This window comes from Hyalella azteca, unplaced genomic scaffold, assembly GCF_000764305.2.
Source record: "Hyalella azteca isolate HAZT.00-mixed unplaced genomic scaffold, Hazt_2.0.2 contig6346, whole genome shotgun sequence".
Lineage (NCBI taxonomy): Eukaryota > Metazoa > Arthropoda > Malacostraca > Amphipoda > Hyalellidae > Hyalella > Hyalella azteca.
Window position 1 is genome coordinate 243897 of NW_025936509.1, and position 6407 is coordinate 250303.

The following is a 6407-nucleotide window of genomic DNA, read 5'->3' on the forward strand; positions in this document are numbered from 1 at the left end:
TATGTCGTGTTCCTCAATGAACAGCATCGCGGCAAACGACGCTAACGCCGCAGAACTACTTCCTACGGAAACCTAAAACGATTGCTGGATTTCTGAGGCCTCTACCTCAACCACAGTTGATTTTTTACAACATATTTACAATTATTTTTGTAAATAATAACTGCAGCAATCCGTCAACTGGCCGGAACACTAAAATCAGGTGAACTATGATTCGAACAGCTCATTTTACCAGTTAGCCTTTCCTGGCTCCTATCATATTATAATATTAAAAATTTACCAAACGGCTCTGAATGAGTTCATCAGCTAAAAAGTTATATATAATAAATCAAGCTGATAATTATATCCTGCCCTTATGAAGACTGAAGTTAACGGGATGAAGTATTTAAATAATCAAGAAGCTCCTTGAAAATAAAAAAGGAGCCTAAATCAAATTCATGTTTAATTTGTATGGCTTTTACCGGATGCGCGTAGAGGGTGCTTGCTTCCTCCATACGTACTTGATATGCTGAATTCTGCAGCTAAGCACGGGTTTGAGCTCATAATTCCTTCGTTATAGTGTTTATGAGGGTCAAACAACAGCTTAAACATTATTAATTGACCATAGGATTTGCATTAATTAATAGAAAACAAAAACTATGACTTACCTTCTACTTCATATTATGCCGCAATAATTTCTACAAATTTCATATGAGCCATAGAATCTCTTCATATACATCGGGAAATACCTCACCATAATTATTCTGTTACGAATTGTCTCATCTCTTCCAATAATTTAACGAAAAAAAAAATTGTCTAAAACTTCATTCTGATTTTAACTAACATCGTTTGATTTAAACAAATTCTCTTTAATGTTAATCTCTGTAATAAATTAAAATAATATCATTTGATAAAAACAAATTATTTTAATTATCGCACAGTCATTAATAATTGTACAAAAGCTCATTCTGTCGCAGCACACGCCTCATCCGACTACCAGAGCCGTCAGGACAAAACCCAGCCGCCGTTCAGTGTCGTTTTGGTCACAATAAACGTATCCGTTGGTCGTTGTCAAATTAGCGCTACAAAATATTTTACAAGGCATAATTCGATAGCAAAACAAGCAAACATCCCGCGAATGTCACAAATGACAGAGGAGGCGCAGATGTATCACGGATCTTGAGGACTTACCGCACTTCCGTTAGCAGCGTGTTGGTGATAGTCCCGACCAAGAACACTGAGTCCAGGTACTGATGATCCTCATCATTATGTTGCCATCGTTCAAGCCAGCTGCTAATATCTCATCATGTGTTATAAAAGCTGCTTCATTGCCAAACAATTACTGAAGTCGTTCTTCATCGCCCTGCTAGATAGCCGCATATAAAAGTGAGAATGGCATTAAACCTTGGGCATATTATTCGAGACATTTTCAGGTCATCAAGAGAAAAAACTTGCTAATAAAAAGATTTTTCTTCACTGGAATGAATAGTGAAATTTTCATGCATCAAAAGTGGTGTAGAGCTTTATTTTCGTTACACGCCTTACATTTTGAAAAGAATCATTCATTCTATCCCATACAGATTGAATGGTAATTAATTTGTATGAGAACCTCCTGAATATATTCCTAAAATTTCAATTAGACAAACTTCTAGTATGCAATTACTCTTCACCAGCACCAAAGTCTTGAACACGTTTCCAAGGAAAGATGTCTATAATTATCTTCATATCAACGCAAGCAGATGTCGCTGCCTCCGTAAAGCACTGGAAGCGACCGCATGTCGTCGTCTCGGAACACGGCCTCCTCCTCGAGTGCGCGGCTCGGCCAGCGGTAGTAAATTCGCCCTATGACTGGATAATGAGCCCGGGATCCTGTTCACAGATCATCCTTCTCGCACTGTCATTTTCACCAGGGGCTGAAATGGGGCTCTTTACTGTCGGACACATTCACGAGGACTATAATTTGAAATATATTATGCATGCGCTAGAAAACAGCAGCTCACAAAGCACCTGAAAATTTGTAACAAATTAAATTTAAAACGCTATAGAGTAGCAAGTTTTGAGACGCTTGCCCTGAACGTGCCAGTAAATAGTTCAAAATAATGTAATAATGAATTTTTCAATTTTTAATGTTATATCTCACATTACCTAAAGCTCATGAAGGATAAAATGGAGACTAGTATCGAGAACGTGTTCACAGCAGAGCGGAATGCTACTCCGTTTAAGCTAGGCAACGCAATTTTCCTGTTGCTTCTAAATATATTTATTTAATATATTTTGAGTGTGTGTTTTTTCTTCAATCTTGGAAATAGAACAAAAAAAATCCGGAATACTTTCATTATTGCGTACGCACTTTAGATCAGATCAGTCACTCATTTCTGAACTCAATATTCCAATTTCTACTTCCGTAGATTTTCAACTAATTCTCTTCTGTGACTGAAAAAATAATCTCTGAAAAGATTTAGATTGAAGGTCCTCTAATTTTACTATTAACTTTCACTTGCGTCGGTCATTTAACTTTGAATCGTTTATTCCACCACTCTATTCAATACCTCTCCGTTACCCCACCAACCTGCTCAATACCCCACCGTTACCCCACCATCCTACTCAATATCCACCGTTACCCCACCATCCTACTCGATACCTGTCTCTTATACACATCTAGATGTGTATAAGAGACAGNCCGTTACCCCACCATCCTACTCAATACCCCACCGTTACCCACCATCCTACTCAATACCCCACCGTTACCCTCCATCCTACTCAATACCCCACCGTTACCCCACCATCCTACTCAATACCCCACCGTTACCCCATCATCCTACTCAATACCCCACCGTTACCCACCATCCTACTCAATACCCCACCGTTACCACCATCCTACTCAATACCCCACCGTTACCCACCAGCCTACTCAATACCCCACCGTTACCCACCATCCTACTCAATAATTTCGACGGGAAAAGTTGAAGCATGTTCTTTTTCATTTCAATGACGCAGAGATCAATCATCAAGCAATTCAATAATGAATTATGTCAATAATAAAATAACTATTATTTTGATGGAGCCAGAATGGAACAATAATTGTTCGCAATGTACTGTATTTATAATTTTCTATTGAGGTCCTGTAATCAAAATGCAGATAAAAAAATTACTATTAAATGATTCATTAAAAATTAATTTTCATTACAAAATTTAATTTAAATATTCAATAATCGTGCACAAAATATAACAGAAGAAAAGCAAATCGCCGACTGATTTTTTCTGAGGCTAATGAATTCTTATTTTAAAATTAGATATCTGACATTGGGAGCAATGTATTCAATATATGAATCGGCCTCGACCACATAATATTTCTTCATACTTATGTTAGAAAAAGATTAAAGTTATTTCTGCTACAGTATTATTATTATACAGTATTATTCAAATTGTAATTCCAGTTGAAGACTTGACTGAACATGAAACATTTGTCTAGTTTGATTGAAATTCTAAATAAAAATTTTTCGGTAGTCTCAAGACTTGACATGATTATTTATGCGTATGAGCATGGGTAACATAATGCAAATAACTTTATGGCTCTCATTTTGACAAAGCTAATAATATTCCTTTAACTGCATGACTATGAAGAAGCTTCTCACATTGAAATGCGGTTGCCTAGATGCGCTTCTTAAAGCCTTTAGTGGACTCATTTTCTAGTGTTTTTTAAGGGTTAAGTAATGATATGCCTGGCAGATGGACAGAAGAATTAGCTTGTGATGAGAAGTGCGAGCATTAGAGCTGACAGGATGCGTTCTAAACGCGTCTTTTGCTGCTGCCGTCACTCTGTCACTCTGTCACTCGACCGTCACCGGGCCGGTGCATGCTGCGCAAGGGGCGTGGGTGCGACCAGGTTCAGTTTGCGCGCTCATGAGCGCCCATGCGACAGGAACTCGTCAGACTACCTTAGCATTACCACGTCGCTGTGGGCTCCATTCTCCCTGCTTAGTCATCAAACGTGTAATTCTAATGTTATTAGGATATTTTTCAGCGTACAGTGGCTGAGTCGTGCTGTGTTTTATTATTTGATTGGATAATCAGGCAGTTCCTCTCCATGTTTTCGAGACGCCCTCCTGTTATTATATGATTTGGTGAGAAAGAAGCAGTTAAGCATAACAAGCCGTGAACCGGCTCCTCTGACACACTAACCAGACTACAGGAGACGAATAAGGTACTAAGTGTAGGCGTACATTAAGTAACCGAACTTCCCTGACAATTGACATTATGATAAGCAGACGAGCTTGAGGCTGGTCATTGCTGCCTTCCGTTCTTTAAGTCAACTACGTTTTTTTTTCAGAACTTGATGGAGACCAAGACATTTCAGACTTGGGAAGCTTCCTTTCGTAGGTAATCGTTGCTGAATGTAGCCATAGTTAACAATAAAGGATCATTTGTTAAACACGTCCAGAAAATAAACCGATATGAGCCTGTGACAGAACAACTGCATGGCTTCGTGCTTGTTCGAGGTGTGACTCAGATCGCTGCTATGTTATTATAGGTTTTTGCGGGAAGCTTTTTTGCGTACGCGCGCTGTAATATCGATACTGAGCTTGTTTTCTTGACGGAAAAAGCTCAGGAGAAATACTCGAATAGAATGTACACTTGATTGAGTTTTTTGAAGCACCCGTGCCAGTATATACGGTTAAATACTTTTAGGTTCCTTGTGAACGAATTGGATACAGCCAAAGATACGGAGCAACGAACCTGTCACACTATTTTCATCAACCTTCAACACACGACAATTTTTTATCATGTTGGCGAAATTTACTGCAGGTACTGTAGCAATAATAACTGTGAATAAACACCTTGTCAGGCACTCGAACTTTATCTGACCACATGAATTCGATAGGTAAGCCGGGAAAAATGCGCGTGACAGGTACAAGAGAAACAGAAGAAGTAATTAAGGTACCAGAAAATAGAGTGGGAGTTTTACCGTACCTAAATCACCATAAAGCCATCAGAGGAGTTGTATTATATACAAGAAGTGCTTGTAAATAAGCACGGTCATGAGCAAAGAACTCATGTGTGGTGGCTTCTAGAATGTCAGGTTCTTCTAAACTCAGTTTAGTTATTGCTTCATCAATTGAAGACAAGACTGTAATCCGCGTGTATTTCACACCTGATCTGCTGCGAGTGATAAGGCAAGGCGCCGCTCCTAATAACTGTACCAATAAACTCAACTAATCGCGCCATTAGAGATTCTCGGGAGTAAATTTGACGTCAGGCTTCGTTTCATCGCAACTGAGGGGAGCCCCCGTCACGATTAGCGCCCTCTCGCGGTGGCCGCCGAGGTACAAGAAAGAGGACACAACACGCAGCAACGATGCAACACGGCTCTACAGGCTGCAGCACGGCTCATGACACGCTGCAACACGGCTCTACAGGCTGCAGCACGGCTCTACAAGCTGCAGCACGGCTCTACAGGCTGCAGCACGGCTCTACAGGCTGCAGCACGGCTCTACAGGCTGCAGCACAGCTCTACAGGCTGCAACACGGCTCTCCACACGCTGCAACACGGCTCTACAGGCTGCAACACGGCTCTCCACACGCTGCAACACGACTCATCACACGCTGCAACACGACTCATCACACGCTGCAACACCTACACAGCGCTCACCCTATTTGTTACACGTTATTTGCCTCTGTGTCCCTCGAATTCACGAGTCATACTGTATGTTCATTGATCGCAGCTTCGCTATGCTCATCAAATGATATTCACACATCCTATACTACAATCGGTAGCTTAATGTAAGTTCCATATGATGCATATAATTAGACATAAATAATTACATTTAAGTTAATTATAGCGAGGCACAACTAGGAACGCTTCAGCAACTGTGCTCGAAGGCACGTATAATCTTCCTACAAAAAAGAGCGTATCGAACACACGTTGCAGTCTGAAGCGCTACAGAGCAACGCCGTGCATTCAACTAACGAATTCGCTAATATTTAGCCGCGAAGATCAGGCAATAAAGATAGGGTATGAAATCCCTTGATCAGGTCATTCGGTCCACCTACGAATACTGTGCGCTTTAAAATGGCTGATTCGAGATAGTTGTCGGGGCATTCTTAGAGATATGTAAAAGAACGACGTACACACGTCTCAAGCGCACGATGCGATGTAACACTATGCGAAACGCTCTAATCTAGCTCTTATTTAAAAAAAATTGTTTACCAAATTTTATGTTTCTGTTGTGCATGTGTATTACGCAGAACTTGATAATTTTCCTGCGAATATTGTAATTTTTCCTGTTATTATTCAAGTTTTCTCTCACATATCTGACACTGAACGAATGGGCGGTCTGAATTCTATAACAGTTTCCTCAATAGTCAAGCTAAATTCGTCTCTATAGATCAGTAAAGGATGATTGCGACAAATGCGGTAGGCGTTCTCACAA